This window comes from Wolffia australiana, chromosome 18 (genome assembly GCF_029677425.1).
Source record: "Wolffia australiana isolate 7733 chromosome 18, ASM2967742v1".
Lineage (NCBI taxonomy): Eukaryota > Viridiplantae > Streptophyta > Magnoliopsida > Alismatales > Araceae > Wolffia > Wolffia australiana.
In genome coordinates, this window is record NC_135852.1 from 425001 (window position 1) to 448660 (window position 23660).

The 23660-nt window shown below is 48.5% G+C and overlaps 1 long non-coding RNA gene across 1 annotated transcript; it reads left to right on the forward strand.

Annotated features, from left to right (window-relative positions):
* The first annotated feature begins 4832 nt into the window (after positions 1-4832).
* On the forward strand, positions 4833-8815 carry LOC144714763 (uncharacterized). The gene is made up of 2 exons (XR_013584470.1): positions 4833-4894; positions 8691-8815. It is a non-coding gene; the product is annotated as an uncharacterized LOC144714763 (long non-coding RNA).
* The last annotated feature ends 14845 nt before the right edge of the window (positions 8816-23660 follow it).

A 23660-nucleotide genomic window follows, 5' to 3' on the forward strand; every position in this document is an offset into this window, starting at 1 on the left:
CGAGATTGATATAATAGTTGAGTTATAATTCAGGAAAATAATATGCACGACGCAATATAAAATGTCTTTCGAAATATGACGTGCAAAATTCAATAGAAATTTCTGGTGATATTCTACCGATCGTGTTAAGCGAAAGCTAACACGACCGGCTCTGATACCAATATGATGTAATACGACCTGCCGGGATCGGTCGGCTCGTATTACGTCACAAGAATAAGATGCGATGTCGTGATATGCAAGACAATGAACGAAGAATAACGAATGAGCAGTTCAAGTGTCAATGATTAAGGATGCAAGGCGTGCCGGTCGGTGAAGGAAAGTGATCCTAAGATCAAACTCCCGATGACCCGCTAGACCTACTAGACGACTAATTAGTGAGAGGCGTTTAATGGCTCACGAATGTTCGGCGTCTAAAATCAGGTGAGGATCCTTCAACCGCAAGAATTTCCTACACTCGACAAAATGGCTAATCATGTTTGTGAAACGTATCGAGAAACCACGGTAGCAGACACGATAGCGGGTGACGAGACTGCAAGACGTAATAATACTGGTAAGATGGAGGGAGTGGTACCTGGATGTCGCTAGTCCACGGCGTAAAGATATATCCCGTATCGTCGATGAGGAGCAAACGGTGTCGTCGGGGGCGACGGCTCGAATGAGGTGGGCTTCCAGGGTCGATGGCACCAAAAAGGCGACTGCTAGGCTGGTGCCTGGCGATCACGACGAGGGAAACGAAGGCGCAGCTTGTGACGGCGTAGTAACTCAGAGCACCCAGCAGTATCGGCCGAGGGAGCGCGGCACGCGCGCGGCAGGAGAGCACGCAACGCGCTCAGACGAGTTGGCTCACCGGACGCACAGCAAGCGTGCGGAGGACGTTCGTTGGCAAACGGGCGTGCGATCGCTGGGCCGGGCGGACGTGATGATCGCGCGCAAGCGGGCCGCGAGTGCGTACCGAGAGCGCACAAGACGGACGGGGCGGCGGACGACTGCGTGTTCGCGCGTGTGGCTGGTCACAGGCGGGCGCGCGCGCGCGTGGTGGCGATTCGTACCGGGGCGAGCGGGGGCGGCGGAGAGGAGACGAGGCAGAGATGGCCAGGGCGAGAGGGAAGGAGGGGAAGGTTGACGGGCTGACGGGCAACGGGGTTAGGATGGGATGACGGAGTAGGAAAGAACGCGGCAGTAGGGAGGGGTCAAGAAGGGGCGGACAGGCGAGAGGGTGGCAGGGTGAAAATGGCGGTGGGGAAGGGAAGGAGCGAAGGAAGGGCGGAGGCGAGGAGGAAGGGCGCGGGCGAGAGTTCAAGAAACGGGGGGGGGGGGAAAGAAGAAGGATGGGAACGAAGGGGGGTGCTGGCAGGATGGTGCAAGAGAGAAGGATCGGAAGGGTAAAATAAAGGCGCAGGAGGGAGGATGCGGGCGAGGGTGAAGAGGGTGGTGGGCGATCGTGTGGGGGCAGGGGGACGGTGGTAGCGATGGGGGAGGAGGCAGGGTGGAGTAGCGGGATGCAAAGGAAGGAGGATGGTGTGGAGAAGGTACCGAGAAGGGGGTTCTTGGCCAGGTAACCACCAAGAATCGTCCAAGTTAGAGAGTTCTTGATGAATCTGGGATTGGAATCCCAGTTTGACAGTGGGTCGGCGTCGTTCTTGAGTCTCCAAGGACCTCTGGAGTGATCTCGACGAAGGCCTCTTCAGCTCTGACGGCAGCGGCTTCTTGAAAATCTTTCCTCGCACCGGAGTGATCTCGACGGCGCGCTTGAACATGTTCTCCCGGAGTGATCTCAACGAGAGAACGTGGGCTCTATGCCACGGAGTAATCTCAACGTGTGTGAGGTTAGCCACGCCTCCTACGCTAAGTCCTATGGTAGGGGAGGCACAAGTTTGAACTTTCAACAAATGACTCCAAATGTTCCTTGGGCATGCCATCCCCTTATATAGTGAGGATGGGTGCCAAGTGAACGTGGGAGAGGATGAACCGTCGCGAGACGTGGTTCGGCCTCTCCTTACAAATTTGAAATACAAACGTAAAAAGAAAATGAAAGACGAAGGACAGGGCCCAACATGGGCCCAATCCATAAATCCAGAAATACAACCAAATGAAAACAAACGTAAGTGAAAAGACGTACTTACGCGGAGTACTTAAACCCCGGGTGGCGAGCGTCGACGCGAGCTGCTCAGCGTGGCTAACGACGCCCCGGTGTGTCGTCTCCGAGATGGTCCTCCATCATAGTTTTAGCTATTGTGGCTTGTTGGCCCCGTTTGCAGTGAGGAAGTTAGAAAAATGTTAATCCTGCATGGATATTTTAAAACAAGCACTGTTATATAAACTCCTCATTGAATTATCTACTGAATAAAGTAAACCATCCCAACTTGCGTGCATGTGTGGGTTTGACTACCGTGGGCCTGCATTGGTGATTCCTATGGGATCCTTTTGGGATATTGCTTGCGTAGCACTGGTCGGCTGTAGGTGGAATAGAACACTCTTATGTTTATCCACCTGCAGCTGGCTTGAGTGCTCTACTACTGGTGCTTGGCTTGCTGAAAAACACCCCTATTTTCTCTTTTTTATTTATTTAATTTCTGCCCTACACAAGCTACTAGAATCTACTCGAGAAAATTAAGTCCATCAAAGGTAATAATCTACATGCAAGTTCTGAATGATAATATGTGTGCGTAGAATTATGTAGAGGTAAATTGAAAGTATATGCCTAAGATATGTATGTTTTCATGACTGAAAGTGATTTCATCAGATGAGGTAAATTGAGCCATCTTAATTTATCAATAAACATAAAATTATGGTAATTGAGTGAATGATGGAGTGAGCAAGCCCATCAAAGACGTCGTCGTATCCCACATCGTCGTCATCGACATCCAAAAGTTTGAGCCTATCCTGACCCGCACACCACGGCAAAGGCGTAGACATGCCCATGCTCAAAAGTATCAACATGTTTTGGGCCATATCCACCCGCAAGGCCCTTCCTTTCGACCCCCTCTTTCTATTTTTGTTAGTGTTTTTTCTTTATGTGTTTGGGTTTTTAAGGGGCCCCCTATGTCTAATGGGCCCCCTTTTTGGACATCTTTCAAGGGGCCCATTAACACCCCTATATGAGGAAAGGAGTGGGCGCCCTATCAACTTGGTCAAGGTCAAAGTTTAATTTTTGAAAAGGGACCCACCACTGCACGATCGAGAGAGAGAGAGAGGGAGAAGAAGAAGGGGAAGAAGAGAAAGAAGAATGAAAACAAAAAAGGAGAGTAAGAAGTAACCACCATTGACCACTGTATCGCCGCCGAGTCACCGCCAGCGCTATTGCCGAATCACCATCGCCCGTTGCCCAACGTGCCCCCGCATCACCGTGACCGCTTTTTCTGCCACCGCCTGACCGTCGCCAATCACTGCATGTCGCCGCTGTCCGATCAGCGCTGGCGTCCGACAACTGACGCCTGCCACCGGGCGCACTCCCTTGACCTCCCCCCCAATTGCATGTGGCCCCATGTGGTCTGCCGCCGAGCCCCGTAGCCATTACCCGTCGCGATGTCCTTGCATGCCCCGTGACACCGCCGACTCGAAAGGCTGTTGCCCCTGGCGCTCGCGATCGCGCGGCACACAAGCCCCCAGAAACGTCTTTGGAGATGTCACCATCATCATTGACATCACCGTGGGTCCGCATTCAGGCCGCCTAGCAAGCCAAGGCGATGATACATACCCCTGGATTCAAGTATTCCGGGTAACGGGCACTCTATCTCCGTTTTTTTAGTTCATCATTTTTGTTTGTCATTTTCGTTTTAGTTCATCGTTTTCATTTTAGTTCGTCGTTTTCATTTTAGTTCGTCGTTTGTCATCTCGAACCCCCTTATGATCACGTTGTAGCGAGGGGAGATCCAAACTATAAGGATCTTCCCCTCCATCATCTAAGGGATTGCACCTCCTCTCTTCCCCTTCTATTTGTTTTTGACTTATGTTTTAGGGGTTCATCCACGTTCTCCTATAAAAGGGAACGTTGGATGCCCTAAAGAATTCACCCTTGTTTTTTTTGAAGAAATTATCTCACGAAAGAGAGAGGGTCACGCTCCAAGAGAAAGGAGGAAGGAGGGAGGAGAAGGAAGAAGGGATGGAAGGAAAAGGGAGGAGAAAGAGGTTGCTGCTGCCTCTGCTGCCCGCTGCCAGCCTACCGCCACTGCCCACCAGCCGCGGCGCTCAAAGCCGCCTTCGCCCGTGCCACCCACGGACGCCATCATCGTGCCGCGCGAGTCGGTTGTGCACTGAGCCCGCGAGTCGCCTGCTGCCACCCGCGGCCGCCGCCCGCCGTTCCCCGCTCCCTTGCCTTCGCCCGCGAACGTCCGGACCGCTTGAGCCGCTAGTTGCCGCTCACGGTCGCTGTCTCGCGCCTCCACACTCCATTCCCGTGCAGAGCGTGTGGCCCTAGCACCGGCCCAGCGGCCATCGCTTACCCACGCCGTGACGCTGTCACTCGCGCGCGCGAGCCACGACCTCGTTGACCATAGTCGCCGCTCTTCTCCCACGCACAGCGCCGGTCCCGCCAACCGCGGAAGATGCTTTGCTGCTCTGCTGCCGTTGCCCCGCCCGTGCAGCCATCCTTAGACCGCGTCGTGACACTGTGCTGCGCACAGGATTGCGGCGCTCGTCAGCGACCACTGCCCACCAACGCGCGCGACGCCAGTTTTGCCCGCCGCCGGCGTGCGTGTGTGTGCCGCAATTACCGCGGCACACGCGCCGGCGGCGCCACTGCTGATACTGCCGCCCACCGTGTTTGGCGCCAACCCCGTGCGCCGACTTGCGCCCCCCCCCCCCCGGTCCGCACGCCATCAACCCTTTGTCTCCGACGACGCCACACCAGGCCGAGTACACGAAGCCGACAGGACGGTCAACAGATATCAACGAGGTACGCCGCTCTATCACCGTCTCTTATTTCCTTCAGTGCACTTTCGTATTGCCTCCACTGTGCTCGGGTTAGACGTAGGTGAGCGGGACAGGACGAGTGAAAACACGCGGAATCAGAGTGTCGTACCTGTTTGGTACGAGTCGGGCCTACCCGTCCCGTGCGAGCAACATCCGGCGGGGAATACCCCGTTCGGCGCCGTAGCATCCTCGATCCTCCAAGACGAGGTTCAGGAGGTCTACCATCCTTCACCGGGCAACTCTGTCGATTTCCCGGGAGTCGGAACTCTAGGCTTGTCGGCTCTCGCACGTACTAAACATAGACTATTCCCGCATTTCATCATAGGTCCTTAACCGTCAGGACCCCTTGTCAAACGACACCCTGGTCATTGTCCGATACCATTGATTTTCGACACCGAGTCCACCGCTTGGTGATGACTGGACGACGTCCCTGACGACGTCCTGTATCAAATTGGTATCAGAGCCCGGCTGTGGTCACCCACAGCACGTCTCCGACGTTTCTTCTGCATCATTAGCATCATCCGCATCGCATCGTTTTTCGAAATTCATATAGGACTCCCTAGGAATGGCCATAGAAACGCGATCGAGCCGGAGAGCTCAACGCGACGGTTTTACCTCCTCGCGATGTTCCGAACCGTCGACACGGGTGCCCTCGTGTTGTCTCGCGATGTTCCGATGAGAGGGCCAACCCACTGCCCTCTCGGAACCCCATCCCGTGATGCCTATGGCCGTTCCGACACAACTGCCTATGGAGCCCATGCGGACCACACCCATCGACACGGGTGCCCTCGAGTCGTCCGGGCCACGCTAACACACTCACGGTTCCCGTGGCCCCCAACAAACTCCGCATGACTCCCCTCGATCACTAGGAGGCTCACCACCTAGTGATTTCGAGGACGAGGCGACCATGGGTCGCCGACCACATAGGAAGTCTCCAGTCGATGAGGTCACACCCCAGACTGCCACTACACGCGATCGAGGAGCAGGACGCGAATGAGGAGGCATGCACCGTCAGCACCGACCCTATGAGGACTCGTCAGAGGAGCAAGGGGTGTATCTTCGCGCCATGGCCGCTAGGATGGAGTGCGTGGAACAGATGCTCGCACGCCCACGATCTCCGATACACGACGCCGATCTGGCGCCAACCACTCGAGGATGACATCGCGATCCGCGCAGGGTCGCTCGACATGCGCACCGACGGAGGAGTCCCTACAACGACGATGACGAGTACGAGGAGTTTGACCAAAGGCTCAGCGATATCCCACAACGTCGACACCCCGCCCGAGACCCCGCACGTGATCCACAGGATGTCCGTGCCTCGAGACGACTATGCCTGTGGGAACGAGGCCGACCGACTGGCCCGTCTGGACCGCTACATCCAACGACACGATTGCGAATATGAAGCCAACCACCCGGCACCGTGATGACCCAGTTCGGCCCTGCGATCACAGGCATGTAGCAGACCCATCGGCCAGCGGTGATGACCACGTCTGGCCTCATCACCATCGGTACGAGGAAGTCGATGAGGCTCCTCAGTACCCACCACGCACGGTGCCCGATGACCGCGCGGTGCTCTTCGGTACCCGCGACGCGCGGTCCTCGATCCTCCCAGACGAGATTCAGGAGGTCTACTATCCTTCACCGGGTGACTGCATCAGTTTCCTGGGAGTCAGAACTCTAGGCTTGTCGGCACTTGCACGTACTAAACATAGACTATTCCCTCTTTTCATCATAGGTCCTCAACCATTAGGATCCCTTGTCAGGCGACACCCTGGTCATTGTCCGATACCATTGATTTTTGACACCGAGTCCACCGCTCAGCGACGACTACACGACATTCCTGACGACGTCCTGCATCAGCACCGTCCGCCGCAGCTGGAGTGCCACTGCCTACCGCGACCGCCCACACAAACTGCACTGCTGGTATACCCCGCCACCGCCTTCGCAACCCGTTCGTACCGCCGCCAGTCGCCGAGTCGTCGTCGACCACCACTAGTCACACCGCTCACGCCTGTCTGTGACCCCCCACTGAACCGCCATCGCCGACAGCCAATGCGCCCCACTGGATCACTGTGACGCGGCGCACCCGTGCTGCGCCCATGCCATAGCATGCCGCGCTACGCCCGTGTTGCCCCCGTGCTGCCCGCGATCACCATGCTGCCTCCTCTCCCGTGGCCCCACCACGCTCGCGCCGTCTGCTACTGTCATGCCGCTCCGCGCTCACACTGCATTGCAACGCTCGCCATTGTCATGCTACTGTTGCAACTACGGCGCGTCTACACCGTCCCGCACCGTCGCCCTACCGCGTCTACACAACAGTGTGCGTCTACACTACGTCGACATTGTCTACACTTTGTCTACACGGTGGTGTGCATCTACACTGCATCTACAAAGTCTACACCACGTCCGCGGCTTGTGTTTCACCCACGTTGCCACCGCTCACGCCCACGCTGCGCAGTGCCATGTTGCATGCCGCTACCACTGCCATTGCTGCCACTGCACTCACTGGAACACCGCCACCTCGCGGAGACGTTGCTGTCGCATAGCACACCGCTGTGCCTCGCCTCATTGTCGTCATCCCTACCCCCCTTATCTCTCCTCTCTAGCATCACGTCTCCTAAGCCGCGACTCCACTGTCAGTCAAGCAACACGGCACTGTCGTGTCTGTCTCCGGCACAGCTCCATCGAATCCCCACATCCGACTCCTGCACCGACGAGTATTTTAGACTTTGGGGCGATGCCACCAAAGAGGTACCTCGCTTCCATGGCTCTTCAGGTTTATTTATTCTATGTCGATACTTTTCGGCTGCACTCCATGCGCTCGAGTTAGAATAGGTGAGAGGATAAACTACTACGAGAGAATTTACTCGAGTGATTTCTTATGTATGGGCCAAGCCCGTATGTTACGTGTGAGCGCCAACAAACTTAGTCTGCTTGGTGCCATAGTTGCCATCATCACTCCAACGAGGGTCAGGAGGTCATCGGCATCATCACCGGTCTCTCACTCTAGAGCTTTGATCACTTTGATCTGCGCGAAACCCCACGAGTTGGGCTCTACATGTACTCCCTCCAAGGACTTCGTATCACGTAGTTACATCTCTGTAGGTTATTACCCGTCAGATGATGTCACCGATGACATCCGCCATCATCTTGGTATCAGAGCATTGTCTCGATACCCAACCGGATGACGTCCCCGACGGCGTCTGACATTGGTCAAGAAATGTTATTCATCATATCCATTATCTTGAAATTATGTTTCATAATATTTTTATTATAACTTACATGACCTGAATGAAATTTATGCAATATCATATATTTGGAATTCATAATATTAATGTCCTTCATTTGTTTTTACTATTTTCTCATCCCCAAATCTTTTTCGTCTCATATAAGTTATTTAAAAAGTTTTAATTTCATTGGAATATAATTCTTCATTAATAAGATAAATTCAAGTTTCATAAATTTACAAAGTAGTATAATTCATTGAAATAAAAATGATAATTTTATTCAACTTATATAAATTTATGTCTAAGAAATATCTACAGGAATTAAATAAATAACATTTTATTTAAAATATTTTTTATTTAATTCTGTTTGTCATTATATTATGTATTTATAACTTATTTAAGTTTAAATTCAGTCATAATGTTTTTAAATTCTCGTTAAATATCAATTCACATTGTCTTTGATAAAATATTCATCCCACGAGCTTTAGATGCAAAGATTTTTTATGCCTTCTCTCAGACATTTTATTGAAAAATATTTTTTCTTGGTTTCAGGTGGTCCATAGTGTCATATACTGTATAAACTTATTGTATAAATTTCTTCGTTATCATTTATTTATTTTGTTATTCCAAATTATTAACTCATATCAATTATTTTATAAAGTTTTAATTTTATTGGACTTTGATCTATTGATAAGCTTTATTAACTTTCATAAATTTTAAAAATAATATACATATATTGAGATAAAATGTTAGTTTTTTTCAACTTAGTTGTCATTATATTTAATGCCGGACATCGTCGATCATGTCGTCCGGTCCGGTATCGAGACGATGCTCTGATACCAAAATGATGACGACTGTAATTAAAGGTGTCATCCGACGGATAATTCCCCAAAGGAATGAAATTACGTGATGTGATGAGTCCTAGGTGGATGTACACGTAGGTCCCAACTTGTGGGGTTTGTCGAGCTCCGAGCTCTGGGATGGGCGACCGATGACCTTCTGACCCTCGTGGGAGGGACGACAGGATCTAGGGCATTGAATGACATAATTTTGTTAGTGCCTAGCAGGTAATGGACGGGCTCAACCCGTACCTTGGGAATTCATTTGTGACATAGTTTTCTCAACATAAACTCACTAAACTAACCTGAGCGCGGTGGAGTGCAGCCAAAAATATACTAAAAGACGTAATATAACTGACGAGCAAGGGGAAGAACGTACCTCGTCGGTGGTGGCATTCATGGTTGGTGTCTTCGTTGACGTGAATCGGTGCAGGCAGGTTGGTGATGTCACGGCCCAAGAGCGATACTCAGGAGCTGAGGTGAGGATGAGGTTGTGCAAGGAAGTGTGTGAGCAGGACGTCATGACCTTATAGTAGCAAATCAGTGGGCGCGACGAAATTGGTGGGGTAGGCGCGGACGGAGTGTGGCGGTGGTGTTAATCGGCAGCATGTGGCTTGGTGGAGCGACAATCACAACAATCTTGGGCAGCACTCATTCAGGCAGGAGCCTGGAGAGTCTGACCAACTCTGGTGCAGCGTAGCACCGTCAAACACGAATTGAGTGTTCGATCTTCAGTCCCGGAAAACGGCACGTCAGCGTGGCAAGAGTGATGTCGCACGCCATCAAGGATCGTAGATGATGTTATCCGCGCCGCCCGCCCTCGACGTCAAAGACCGGGTGAAAGATGCTCGATTATCACTTTTGTTTTCATTGTTCTTTTTCTCGTGGTTTGTCTTTTCCCATTCTCATTACTTTGTTTTCGTTGCATTCACGATGCGTCACGTATGTCCGTCTTCATCGTCATGGGAAGGGGCCCCTAGTCCTTTCCCCTTTTCCCTTTTCTTTTTATATTTTCAATTTCCCCTTTGTCTTTGTAATGGGGGGCCCATTATATAAGGGCCCCCTTAATGGACCTTTTCCCCCTTGTTGACCCAGCTAAGGGGGCCCAACTGACCCCTTCCCCTTTGTAAGGGAAGAGGGGGCGCCCTAATCTTTCAGACCAGGAAGAAAGTAATGTGTGTGTTTTTTTTTCTACCTTGGTCTCACCATGAGAAGAAGAAAGGGAGGCGAAGGAGAAACAGGGAGAAGACGAACGAGAAGAGAAAGGAGGAGGATGAAAGACTCAGGGTTGAACATAGGGGGGGAGAAGGCACCCCCCCTTTTTGTTTGCAACGCTCGTGACCGTCCCCTCTCCCTTCATCCTCCATCGTAGGGATCAGTAGTCTGCCTACCGCTGGCCAGATATCACCCAGGCTCACATTTCTATCAACTTGTGTTGAGATCATAATCTCAGAGATCGACGAGGGTGGTAAAGGGGGCGATCACGACTGCAGATTTTCCCCGCCACTGATTCTCTGGGGACGCTAACGCTTCCGTGACCAAGGTCAACGCCTGCCCCTTTACGCTCGGCTCAAAGCGTTCGGGTGCGATTGACCACCTGGAGGTCAATAAAATAGCCGGGACGTCGACATCCCTCTGGACCACCGATCAACGCGGTTGCGCGCATGACCTCCATCCCTTCTGAACCACGAATTTGCTCATCAGCAGCCGACCGGACGATCAGTGAAGGGTTGAAGGGAACGACTCCTTTCCTCTCCCTCTCGGTGACTTCTGCCAGGCCCCTCCATGGGCCTTCGAGTTGTGCATAGGGTGTACTACGGTGACTGACTAGTTTAGGAATCGATCAGAGAAGACCAGGCCATGGGATTCCCATAGCTCGGTCAATTGATCAGAGCGGGAATTCACCCTAGATCGGGTAAGCGACGGCAACGACTCTACTGAAGGTCATCGCCCGCCTACACGGTTCCTACCCCGACGCAACTCCGGGGTCGTCATTCCAAGATCTGGACTCTGGGACAACCAACCGCTTGGCGAGATCCTGCCAATTGTCCTTCTTCTCCGACCTTTACATATCACTCCAGCATCACTGCTTGTCGAGCCGCCGTTCAACTCTCTAGCGCCTCTCTACTGCACCCGCTTTGACCGACCATTGACAAATCCTGCATGACGAGCCGCCGTCGATGAGGTACGCCGTCCTCTCCGATCGCTCATTTATTTACCTTTTGCAGTATATTTTCATCTTGACTCGACTACGCTCGGGCTAGGTAGGTGAGAGAGGTATTGAGAGAGCTATGACATTTGAGTGTCTTACCAGTATGGACGAGTACGTCCGCGTTATGCGAGCCCTACGGATAGAATCCGTTTGGCCGTAGACGCCGTCGTCACTCCGACAAGGTTCAAGAGGCCATCGTCGCTGTCACCTGGCGACCCCGTCCAAGCTTGGAGCTCGGCGCCTCCCTCAAGTCGGAGCCTGCACGTTTGACACGTAGGTCATTCATACTTGCATGGTATTCACATCGACCCGTTAGGGTTACCCGTTGGACGATGACACCGTCGACATTTGATACCACCATCCTTTATCGGCACCAAGCCATCATACTCGGTGTCGACCGGATGACGTCTTAGACGACGTTCGACATCAGAGAGCATGGTTGACCAACTTGGTCGGCTGACAGCACAGTAATGCCTCACAAAGGGGTCAATGGGGTGGTCTCTCTTGATCACACAAGGCAAAACCAGTCGGCGGTCAGTGCAGCAATGTTTCCCGAATGATCAGCATTGCGGAGTTCTCATGTTCGCATAGGGCAATCTCGGTCAATATCTAGCGCAGCAATGCCCCCCTAATAGTCAGTGTAGTAATGTTCTCTGAGTCACACTGAGCAATAACAGCCATCTCAGATGCTAGTGCATGGATCGAAGTGATCCAAACGAAAGGGAACATCATTAACGAAGGAATGGCAAACCTGCAGCAATTGGCTGGACGAGTGCTTGGCTATCACACTGGACCAGAAATACTCATCATGGAGCATGTAACGATCCACCCGAATGGCGTGACCAGTCAAACGCGGCCAGATGCGACGACGGGAAGAATTCCTTTTGTCGGTGATAGAGGGAGGGGGGACAGACGTGTGAGGCGTCCGACGGAGAACTGGCAGTGCAGCTTCAGGCATCCTACCTATTCTTGTTTTTCTCCCTCTTCCTCTTCTACTTCTCTCTTCTTCCTCTTCCTCTCCCTCTAGTTCCGCTCCTCTCTTCTTCTTAGTGAGACCTGGACAAGTAACTACCAAACACAAATTATAGATCTCCCATCCTAGGGACCCATCTCTCCCTTATATGGGGGGTCAAGATGGGACCCATAGGTAGGTCCAGTAAGGGGTCCATTCAAGGCCCTTATACATGGGGGCCCCTTTACAAAAAAAAAAAGAAACTAAAGAAATATAAAGACAGGGCCACATGGCGCACGACGCAAACACGACACAACATGAATGTAGACTCGATGTAAACAAAAACAAGAACATGATAAAACAACAAATAGGACGAGCACGAGCTGACAAGAAATTCAAAACATGCTATGTCGTAGTCATGCTTTTCACCCAGGGTGTTAAACATGGATGTCATCAACGTCGCCTTGGCATGCCGGTCAGGTGGGATGCAAACTGGTAGGTCGTGGACGGCGATGATGGCAACACTAATGACATCTCTGATGAAGTAACAGCTGGTGCACTCCATCAATATTCTATGTGTAAAGAAATATTAACAGTATTATGATTTTATTCTTTTTGATAACTTAGTTAAGTTTCAATTCACTAATAAACTTTTAAATTCACACTAAAGATTAATCTACATTGTCTTTGATAAAATATTGATTCCATGAACTTTGGATGCAAAAATTTTGTATACATAATCTCATAAATTTTATTGAAAAATAGCTTTATTTGGTTTGGGGAGGTCCATATTGCCAAGCAAAAGTTCTCACTATGTCTCATGTGGCTATCATCACCCAAAAGCTAGGAGTTTTGAATCATGATAACCTTAAATGTTGATCATTAAATAGTAGAAAAAAGAAAATGGAGACAAGCAACAAAAAGAAACTACAACTCACCCTTGCACATAAATTTAGACAAACACATTTGACAAGTAAATAAATAGTATATTTATAGAACAAAAAAAAATCCCACAAAAAAGGATATAAAGGTTGCCATTAAATCCATGAAAAGTTTATTAGAGCTGGATTCTTCAACCACACTCTGCAACTAGCATTGAAAAGTGTGAAATGCTATGTAGCCAAGACCAAATGACATAAAGGTAGTCTTTATTGTACACTTTATGCAGGAAACTTCTAATATTGAGAAAAACACTGAATAAGAAAGGAACACGACTTGAATCGACAACCCTTGGTCTACTTGAAGCAGCCAAGTCCTGAACCCACAGAACTAGCTTTTCAAACCCTTGAATCCACAAGGGGGTTGTACTTGAATCCTCAAGCATTGAAGCACTCTATAGCAAAGAGTACACTCAGAAGGGAGAAACAGGAGTTTCAACAAAAAATACACTTCAATAATGATCCTTCAAGGGTACACGGGGACCTTACATAGGCCAAAACAAGTGCGGGGTAGTCCATAATGATAGTAACCATGAAAATATAACTCAAAACATTGAGAAAAACAACTCCAACAAGCTAAAAGAGAATATCAGTTTCCTGTCAGGCCTGAGAAGAGATAATCTGCAGATTATGGGGCCTAAGTGTGGCATTATGGGGACATCAAGTAGCACCAAACAGTTTTCTAGTATTGAGAAAAATATGCAAAGAGAAACATTATCTTTACAAAATGCCATGAATGGGATTACATAGGTATTAAGCTTCACAATTAATTTGTACAAGTGTATATTCAAACAACGAATTTTTGGTGTCCACAATCTCACAAAAATAAGATTTGGTCAATCATATCAAGAGGATAATTGAATAATGACATCACGGCCTTAGTCATTCAATTTCTTTATCATGTCATGACCTGGTCGCATTTTTAAACAAAAATATGCAAAGAGAAACATTACCTTTACAGAATGCCATGAATGGAATTACATAGGTATTAGGCTTCACAATTAGTTTTTACAAGTGTATAGTCAAACACTCAATTTTTGGTGTCCACAATCTCACAAAAATTATATTTGGTCAATCATATCAAGAGGATAATTGAATAATGATATCACGGCCTTAGTCATTCAATTTCTTTATCATATCATGATCTGGTTGCATATTTTAAACAACAATTTTGATCAATTAATAAATGGTCAATCAAGATCATTTTTTGTGTAAATTAGATCCATCATGATTCAAGGATAAAAAGGAATCATAAACTATCAAAAATTCATGAGGCACACGATCTCTCTATTTGTCTGTGTTTATGCCTAAGGGTAAGGGTATTGAAGATATCCTTCGCTTGAGAGAGAAAACACGCCAAACCTATATATGAACCTGAATAAGTTTAGTTGTGAACATATGATAAGTCTGTAAATACCGCATATCGCATCATCATAATGATACAACCTTTGTAAAATCATATAAAGTAAATGGATTAGGGATTTTATGATAATGATTAACTTATTATAGTCATATCTTCACACATCGTATCAAAGTGGGTTTTCATATGGAAGTAACCGCTTAAAATTTTGGAACTTCTGGTATTTATGTGACCGATCTAATTTGAAGCATTAAATCATTTACATTTTAAGTTTATCTTGGCATCACTTTGTTGATATTATTCTAATTTTACTATAAAATAACATTTCATACACTAATTGGATCATTATGTTAAAATTGCATTTTTATCATGAATTTTATATTATTTGTTGGGCTCATATTTTAGGTCTGAATCACAATACATAAAAAACAGAGAGTGAAAAAAAATTAAATGACAAAAATAAAATGGGATGTGCAGGAGTGCCAAATGGCCAAGACAACTAGGCATAGTAGTGCACAACCCAGCTGTAGACAAGTGAGGGCAACAGTGCTCAATCCAGCCACAGGCAAGTAATCTCAAAAAGCACTTACTAAATTTCAACCATTGAGCACTGACCCACAAGCTGGCAAAAATACCAAGCCACCAGCACATTATCCCCACATCAGCCTGAATATAGTGGCCATAATACACCTAATATTATATTCATATTCCAATTTTGGTCTAGATCGTCTGATATGGTACTGAGTAGTTTTTTTTCGTAAGTATTTGCACTGGTCATACAGGCATAAATTAATAGAAGAATCATGAACAACTGATGATCCACAATCAGGAATGGAAGGTTATCTATATTAAAAGCATTCTTTCCAATAGTTGATTTATATAAGCTTCATTTAAATTCAGACTGACCATTCAAGACTTAATTAAGTTACATGATTAAACACCACATTTTTACTAAATATGTTACAAGATCGATTATTTTCATCCAAATTATGTTTCAACATATGGATTCAAGCACTCTAGTTAGTGTAAATTTTTTTCACTTGAATGAAGGTAAAGAAAATAGGTTGTTTAGAGGAGTCAAGGACCAACAGCGATGACACTCACATCAGCGGTACGCAAGGACGTGCTTGAGTGCTCAAGAACAATCATAGCTGGTAAGCACCACTGCCAAGGTTCTTGACAATTGAGCCCAAAATCAAGCCTTGAAGGAGCCCACATAGGCCCACAGAGCTAGCAGATGGCATGGATGCGTATGAGAACGATTGTGAAGTCTTTCATTTATTCAAATGACATCCTTAGTCAAAATTTATATACTTGTTTCACTTTTTAAGATTATCTATTTGGGATACTGTCCAACACATTATTTTCAGCTCCGCATAGGGCCAGGCCGGGAAGAAAAAAAATTGATTGTGGCCCGTTGCGCCTGCGACTTAAAGATATTAGAAGGAAAATATTAATGGGCTTTGAGCCAACTCCGCCCGAAGTCATATCATAATGCCTGTTTTAAGTGAGCAGACATGACATCGACTGTCTGATCTGCTTAAGGAAGATCAGCAAAAAGATATTTTGCTACATTAAACTGTCTCTATTTTTGGTTTCAAATTTCTGATTGGCTCAAGTTGCTAATGAAGATGACAGGACCACATGAACAATGAAGTAGAGCATGACATGATGATGTGGATGATGATGTGGCAACCAAAGGGTACACCATAACAAATGAGTCCACATCTGTAATTTAATCATAGTCATTGATCGATTCTCCTAGAGATTGAATGGCCAGGGATAAACACATTTTTCATCACCCCCGATCATCGTTCCCGTCAACCGACCGATGGAGGCTGGCAACGGGGATCATATGGCAATCCAACGGCTCAGATGAGTCGTCAGATCAAGAGGTAGCGAATGACGGATTGAGAAAGCTTTTCTCAACCATAAAACTCTACTTTTTATGCTTAGCACCCTATCTCTTGTCGCATGAAGAAAGAAGACTGTGGAGACCCTTTCAGGGCTTGGAGTAAATGCTTCAGACTCGTGACTGCTCCGCCACGTCTCAACCAACTTTGGGAGGCATCAAAGAAGGACCAAGAAGAGAAAAAACTTCACCAACACAGAAATGAAGAGAGGGGAAAATCACAAACTGATGCTATGGGGCAGCGATTGGTGTTCTCACCCACTATTGTTCAATTCATGACGGATTTGGTTCTTTCCTAGCTTGATCTCATTGAAACTTATTATATGAACATGGTGGATTTGGTAAATTGTATCTTGATTGGAAGAGAAGTATGATTTCATCGTGTTTTTGTGTCGCAGCCTCTTTGAGGCATTCCATCAAACACCTAGAAGGTGTTGACAGATTGAACTTATTTTCCCCTGATTTTCCTTTATAGAAGATTACTAAAAGATACCTCTTTAATGTATCAACCTATATAAATAATATTACTACTTTCTAAGATAATCATAAATATAAAGTCATAAAAATATATACTGATATTCATCTTAATAATCTTCTTAATCCTTATGTATCATCCTCTCTTTCTATCGATCTATCTAGTTAACTAAACTTTTTTAAATAGCCTCTCTATTTAAGTACTTAATTCTCTTATAAATTATATATTCCCCTTTGTCCTACTTATCACTCTTACTCTTAAATATAAAACATATATATATATATATCTATTTATATATATTTCTCTCCTACATTAATCTATATATAAATATATAATCCATTATTCTCCCAGTATATCTTAACTCTATTCCCTTTCTTCTTCATTCTTCTTTCTCTTACATCTTACTAAAATAAATACTCTTAGAATTTAACCCCTTACATCTGAATCCTCCATTCATTTCTATCTATCTTCTATCTTAAATATAACCCACATCTCAATCAAAGAAGATGAATTTTGATGCCGGACGTCGTCTCAACGGCGTCCGACCGTCACCGAGGGTAGGAACTCGGTGTCGTATCACTAACTAATCGGTTCACGTCCACGACGTCAACCGATGGATATGCGGAGAACAGAAATGTCTGAATGACGATAACGAGGATGATGGTCCTACTATGGTACGTGCAATGCGCCGACAAGCTATGAGAGCCAACCCGGAGCGGGGATGGGGTCGCCAAGCTGGGTCGATCCAGCCCTCCACGTCGTCCGAGGTGGGTCGAGGGCGCGCACGCCGTCGAATGGGGTAACTCCCACTGGAATGCTCACACGCGTCGGGGCGTCCCGACTCGTACCGGACAGGTAAGACGCTCGTCTTTGTTTCATCGTTCTCTCAATCTGTCTCACTCACCTATCTAACCCGAGCGCGGTGGAGGCAATACGAAAGAGTACTGTAAGAAATAAGGAACCGAGGATCAAGTGGAGAAGCTACCTTCGTCGCGCTGGCGACGGGGGCTTTGGTGCCGTTCGCCCAAGGTGGCCTGACTCGTTGGCTCGAGATGATCCGGCTCGGCAGCGCACCAGTCGTGAAGGATCACGGCGGTCGGTGCAACTTGCTCGGTGCAGGACCACGACCGGATCAGCGGAGTCCGGTGCGGGCTGGCTCGGCGCAGGCGAGGTCAGTGCCGGCTTGCGGCGGCTCGACGGCCGGCTCAACAGCGGGCGGGCAGGTGAGCTCGGTGCAGCCTAGCTCGGGCAGGTCGCGGAAGCAGCGGCAGCACACGCGGAACGTCGACGGTGGAGACGGGTGTGGCGGCGCGCGCGGCGGCGCGACAGCACGCGCAGGCGGCGCGGCGCACGGCGCGGCGGCGTTCACAGCGCCGGAGCGGCAGCTCGTGGCAGCGGTACGCTGCCGGAGTGGCAGCAGAAGCGGCGCCGCGCGGCGCTCGCGCGATCAGATTCGGCGCGGCGGCGCCAGCGGCGCGACGGTTCGCGGCGGCGGGAGTGGTGGCCGGAGCGACTGCTCGCGCGGCAGGAGCGCGATAGGATCGGGCTCGCGCGCGGTTCGCGGGTTCCGTTTGGCGCAGTGGCGCTGCGGCACGGCGCGGCAGCGGTTCGCAGCGGCCGGAGCGGCGGCAGAAGCGGCGGCCCGCGCGGTGGCTCGAGCGGCGGCCGGAGCGGCTGCTCGTGGATGCAGGAGCGGCGGCGGGGCCGGCGGCTCGCGGCGGCGGGAGCGGGGCTGGTGCAACTCGCCTCCTCCCTGTTCTCCCTCTCCTTCTTCCTTCCCTCTCTCCTCCTCCTCCTTCTTTCTTCCTCTTCTTCTTTCTTCTCTTCTTCTCCACGACCTGACCCTTCTTTCTCAAATTGTAATTCTTCAAAATTAGGTCAAGGTGAGGGGAAGTGCCCACCTCTTCCCCTTATATATGGGTGAAGATGGGCCCTTCCTTAAGTCCAAAAACAACAAAACAAAAACAAAAAAAGGAAAGGAAATAAGGAAAACAGGCTTGTCAGGCCCAACATAGAAAGGGGGGGGGAAGAGTTCCTCATATGGGTCCTTCCCCCGCTACACGACAACACGATAAAAGCGAAAAGCTATAGAATAAAGTAACCGAAGGTGTCGGTGTGCTCCGGTGGTCGGCGTCCGCGTCATGCCGTATAACGGAATCTGGGATCCCGTGTTGCTGCGGCGGCTCGTCGTGGTGGCTGGATCCGTCTCGGTGGCGAGCTGGGTAGTGACGGCTCCTCGTGTGCTGGGTCGGTGACGTCCTGCTGCTCCTCTGCTGCTGGCTCGATGACGATTGGTGGCGACGCGCCATCAAATTTCCTACGTTATACTAAGCATACTCTATTATTACCATCTCTAGATTACTAATCTCATTAACTCTTCCACTGCCTATATTAACACATCCCTTCATTATAATACTATTATTACTACTAAATTTCACCATCTTACTTAAAATATCATACATCTATAAAATATTAATCCTATTAAATGATATAGTCAACATCCTCTCTTATCACTATATCACATCTTCCTTTTACAAGTACAATCTATAAGTACTTATTATTACTTCTTATCATATATAATCCAAATTTATCCAGTTCCATATCTACCACTTTCTACTTACTTATCTTTAACATTTTAGTGTCTTTACTATTGGTACTTATCTACCATTTATCCTACTCAACCTATAACTAATATCATTATGTACCCTTATTAGTTCCTCAAACTCTCCATTATCCTAACTAAATAATTAGCTTCACCTCTTAAGTCCTATTATACACATAGTTGAGTGAGTTATATATTTTAATAAATTTATTTGGATTGGGCAAACTTATGTCGACAGTAAAACTAACATCCTAATTTGCTTTGATCACAAATGCCACCCCAAGCCCACATCATAACGCGTTGTTAAATCTCGTTAAAGAAGATCAAACAGCTCCATTTAAAGGTATGGCCTAGCTGGATCTTATTATCTTTTGCAAGCTGGGATTGGCAGGGATCACTTAATAGGACATCCGAGCCACATGAGCAGCCAAGCAAAATATCGGCTGATGATGATATGGTTGCTGATAAGGAAAGGGTACACAAATAATAAAAGCGGTCCACGGTTGTGACTTAAACACTGCTGTTGGATTTCCTATTCATTATAGCATACAGCTACATCAAAACATGTATTTCTCCCCCCTTGGTTGTCATTCCGTGTATTGATCAATGGAGGCCATGATGGGATGTCATATACTGATTTGAGAGGAATGTAATGAGGTCAGTATGATCTAGGATTGAATGAGGTCACTCTCAACTCTTTAAAATCCCTATTTCACCATCAGTTTTTTGTCTTTGGTTTGAATAAAAGGAGCAAAGAAAATAATCTTTTTTGATGCAACACAAAACATTCCAGGCTGAGACAACCTTATAGGAGTTCAAGAGCTTCAGGAAGCACTAAAGGAGCTTTAGGAAGATGTGATATGTGCCAAATGGAGGAGGGGAAGCTTGGAAGCTCACCAAATAACATAAAATTATCTTAGTGTGCTTGTAAATTAATTTACCTTCATGAAATAAAGGTTTTTGAAGGTTTAGTTTTCTATGTTGAAGCAAACTCTCCAAGACCGTGATGTATGTATGGAGTATTCATAGTGTTTAAGTAGAAGATCCATGTGATCTCTTGCTATTTTTTAAACTCGGCCTTCATAAATTATGAAATAAGGCTCTTATTTTTAAGAAATATAGATGTTACATTCACATAATGGCTTCAATGATGGATCAAATCTAGGTCTGGAATTTTTTGTCGGTAGATTTACTATAGGAAACTAACTAGGACTGGCCATGTTCTTTTTGCTTATGCTCAATCAACCTACAATATCCCGTTGGGCAGGGGTTTTAGAAAGTGATAGAGAGGATAATGAAATCAATTAGTTATATAGTATAATAAAATAATAAGAACTTGGTAAAAGAAAGGATATTGAAAGGGGAGAATATGGGTAATAAGTAGAAAGAGCTAACTGATGGAGATTATGTGGCCGCCAAGACAAATTACACCACCATATTTATTTAAGTTCCTTGAATAAAATATTACGTTCATTATTATTCCATTGTGATATTTATAATGAAGTCCACGAATGCGTGCAATGACATTGAATTATGATGAGATCAGGATACAAAGATCACTAGTATTTAAACATGTATTCACAATATTCCTATTCGATAGATAGTTGTGATGGACATCAAATTATATGGATAGAATAACACTAACTGATCCTGCTTAAATGATAGGCATAGATGATCTCGTGGCTATTAATGTGGCGACACAAAGGACAGATAGTAGGTGCTCTTTGGAGAAAGAGTTCACTAAGTTGATCTATATGAATACCTCAATGGTATTATCCCTAAATTACAAACAAGTTGATTCATATCATGGTTTTATAAGTGATCCAATGAGCTGAGACACCAAGGATATCTCATGAATGGACAAGTACATTTTGACTATGACTTACGAGCCTCTAATCATGGGGTTCAAACAATTCATAGCTCAGATGTAGTGGGAAGCTCACGAAGATGAGTGACTGGTAAAGACGGGATCATCCACCCTAAGCATAAGAGGATATTTGGTGGCGACGACGTCTATGCACCATCTTTGGACGCGCTGCCACTGTCATCTGAGACGCCTCGCATCCTAACCCGTCATCAACGTCAGCTGAAGAACCACCATGATGACGACCACATTAACGCACCGACGACGGACGCGCCTCCACTTATGCAGGACATATCCCGCGTCATGACATGTCACCAATGACAATTGCAGAACCATTCATGACGTGATGAGTCGACACGTCGCCTCGTCCTTTATAGTTATTTTATTTGTTATTTTCACTTTCCTCCAAGGCTATATGTTGTCCAATCTTGCAAAAGAACATTTAGCGAGTTTATTTCAAGAGTAGAGTTTTTCTCTCCTTCGATGGCTCGCCCTATCTTCCCCATCTCGTTCCGATCGCAGCCACCACCGATCACCACTGCCTCTGATCGCCGCCGCACGCTACGCCCTTGGCCACCACCCTACGCCCCGGCCACCTGCGCCCAGTGCCCCGGCTGCCCGCTCCCTATTTCATGGCCGCTGCCCTGCGTCCTGGTCGCCCTGTGCCCTAGGCGCCAGCCCGCACAAGCGCTCGCCCCGCGCAAGCGCTTGTCTGCACAGGCGCCCGCCCTGAACAAGCCACTCGTGCCCGCCGTGTGTCCGGCTGCCCGTGCCCGGCCACGCGCGCCCGTCGCACGCCCGACCACCCGTGCCCACCGCGCGCCCGGCCGCCTGTGCTCGCCGCGCGCCTAGCTGCCCGTGCCAGCCGTGGCCCGTCCGCATGTGCATGCAGAGTCCCTGGCCGCAAGGAAGCGTCCGCCATGCCCCCGGACGCCCTTGCGGCCACTGGTCGCCGCGCATGCCATTTAGGTGTCGGTGCTGCCCGCACCCGCAAGGCGACTCCCTTGACCCCACCCCGCCAACTGACTGTGCAGTTGGATCTGCGACACCCTGTCAAAGCGCACATCAATCGTCCCACCAACGACTCGTCAAGAATTCCCCGCAACCTCTTTATCTACTATTTAGTGCCGAGGTACTTCTACACTCTTTGGTGCCGTGTTCTTTGTCCAGTATTCTTCGAGTGTTCATCCGCCGTCGTCGGATTAGATTTGGATTTTGAGTCTTCTAAGCGAATCTCCCATTCGAAGTTATTTTCTTTTCATCGCTTTTCGCCTTTATCATTTTGTCGTTGTAGTGAGGGGAAGAACCCAGGGGTTGTGCGTCGATGCTGCAGCTCATTGTGTCGGCTGGACACGTGTCGGTGGCGGGCTCGACGATGGTGCTGGCTCCTCGAGTGACGACCCTTCCATCTACATAGTGGGCCTTATAAGCCTTTTATTTTCCTTTTTCCCTTTGTAGTTTAAGGGGCCCATTTCATCCTTCCTATATAAGGAGGGGTGGGCGCCCCCCCCAGACTACTACTGAAAATTCCTTTTTTTTTAAATCTTACGTTTGGAAGTCAAAGAGTCACCCACGTTGGGAGAGGAAGAAGAAGGAAGAAGAAGAAGGAAGAAGAAGAAGAAGAAGAAAAAGAAGGAAGGAGGGAGGAGAAAAGAAGGATAAAGGCTGCCGCTCGCCGTTCCCACGCCACCGCTCGCCCTTCCTCCGGCGCTGCTCACCGGACTCACACCGTCGCTCGTCGCTTTCACAGCGCCGCCCGCCGGTTCCTCTCTCCACCGTTCGACGTGCTCACGTTGCGAATCGCCATTCTCACGCCGCCACCGCCAGCCTCACGCTGCCGCGCGCAGCTCTCGCACCGTCACTCGCTGTTTCCGCGCGCCGCTGCTCACCGTTTCTGCGCGCCGCTGCTCGCCGGTTCCTCACCTGTCGCTCGCCACTTTTCTCACGCCGCAGCCGCCACTTTCTCTTGCCGCGTACGCTGCCGTCCGCGCGTGCCGGCGCCACCACCCGAGTGACATCGCCACCCCGTCAACTTCCTGCACGCCAGCGTAACCGCGCGTGTCCTCAACCGGGGGCGACAGTGTCAACGTGCCCCGCTCCGCTGCAGCCGTGCCGTGCCATCAGGCCGAGCCGCGCCCGGAGCCCGCGCAGCGCCCTACGCCCGCGCCGCTCCTATGCTAGGACCGGTCGCTACCCCATACCACCGGCCGCCCTCATCCGCACCCGGTTTGCCGGTACGCCGACAACGCTGCTCGCCTTGCACCAGCACCCGCCAAACCAACCGGCTGTCCTGCTGTCGCCACGCCGCTGTTCGCACTCCGAATGACGTCTGTGTCCTGCAGCTGCCGCCCTCCTGAACTCAGTGATA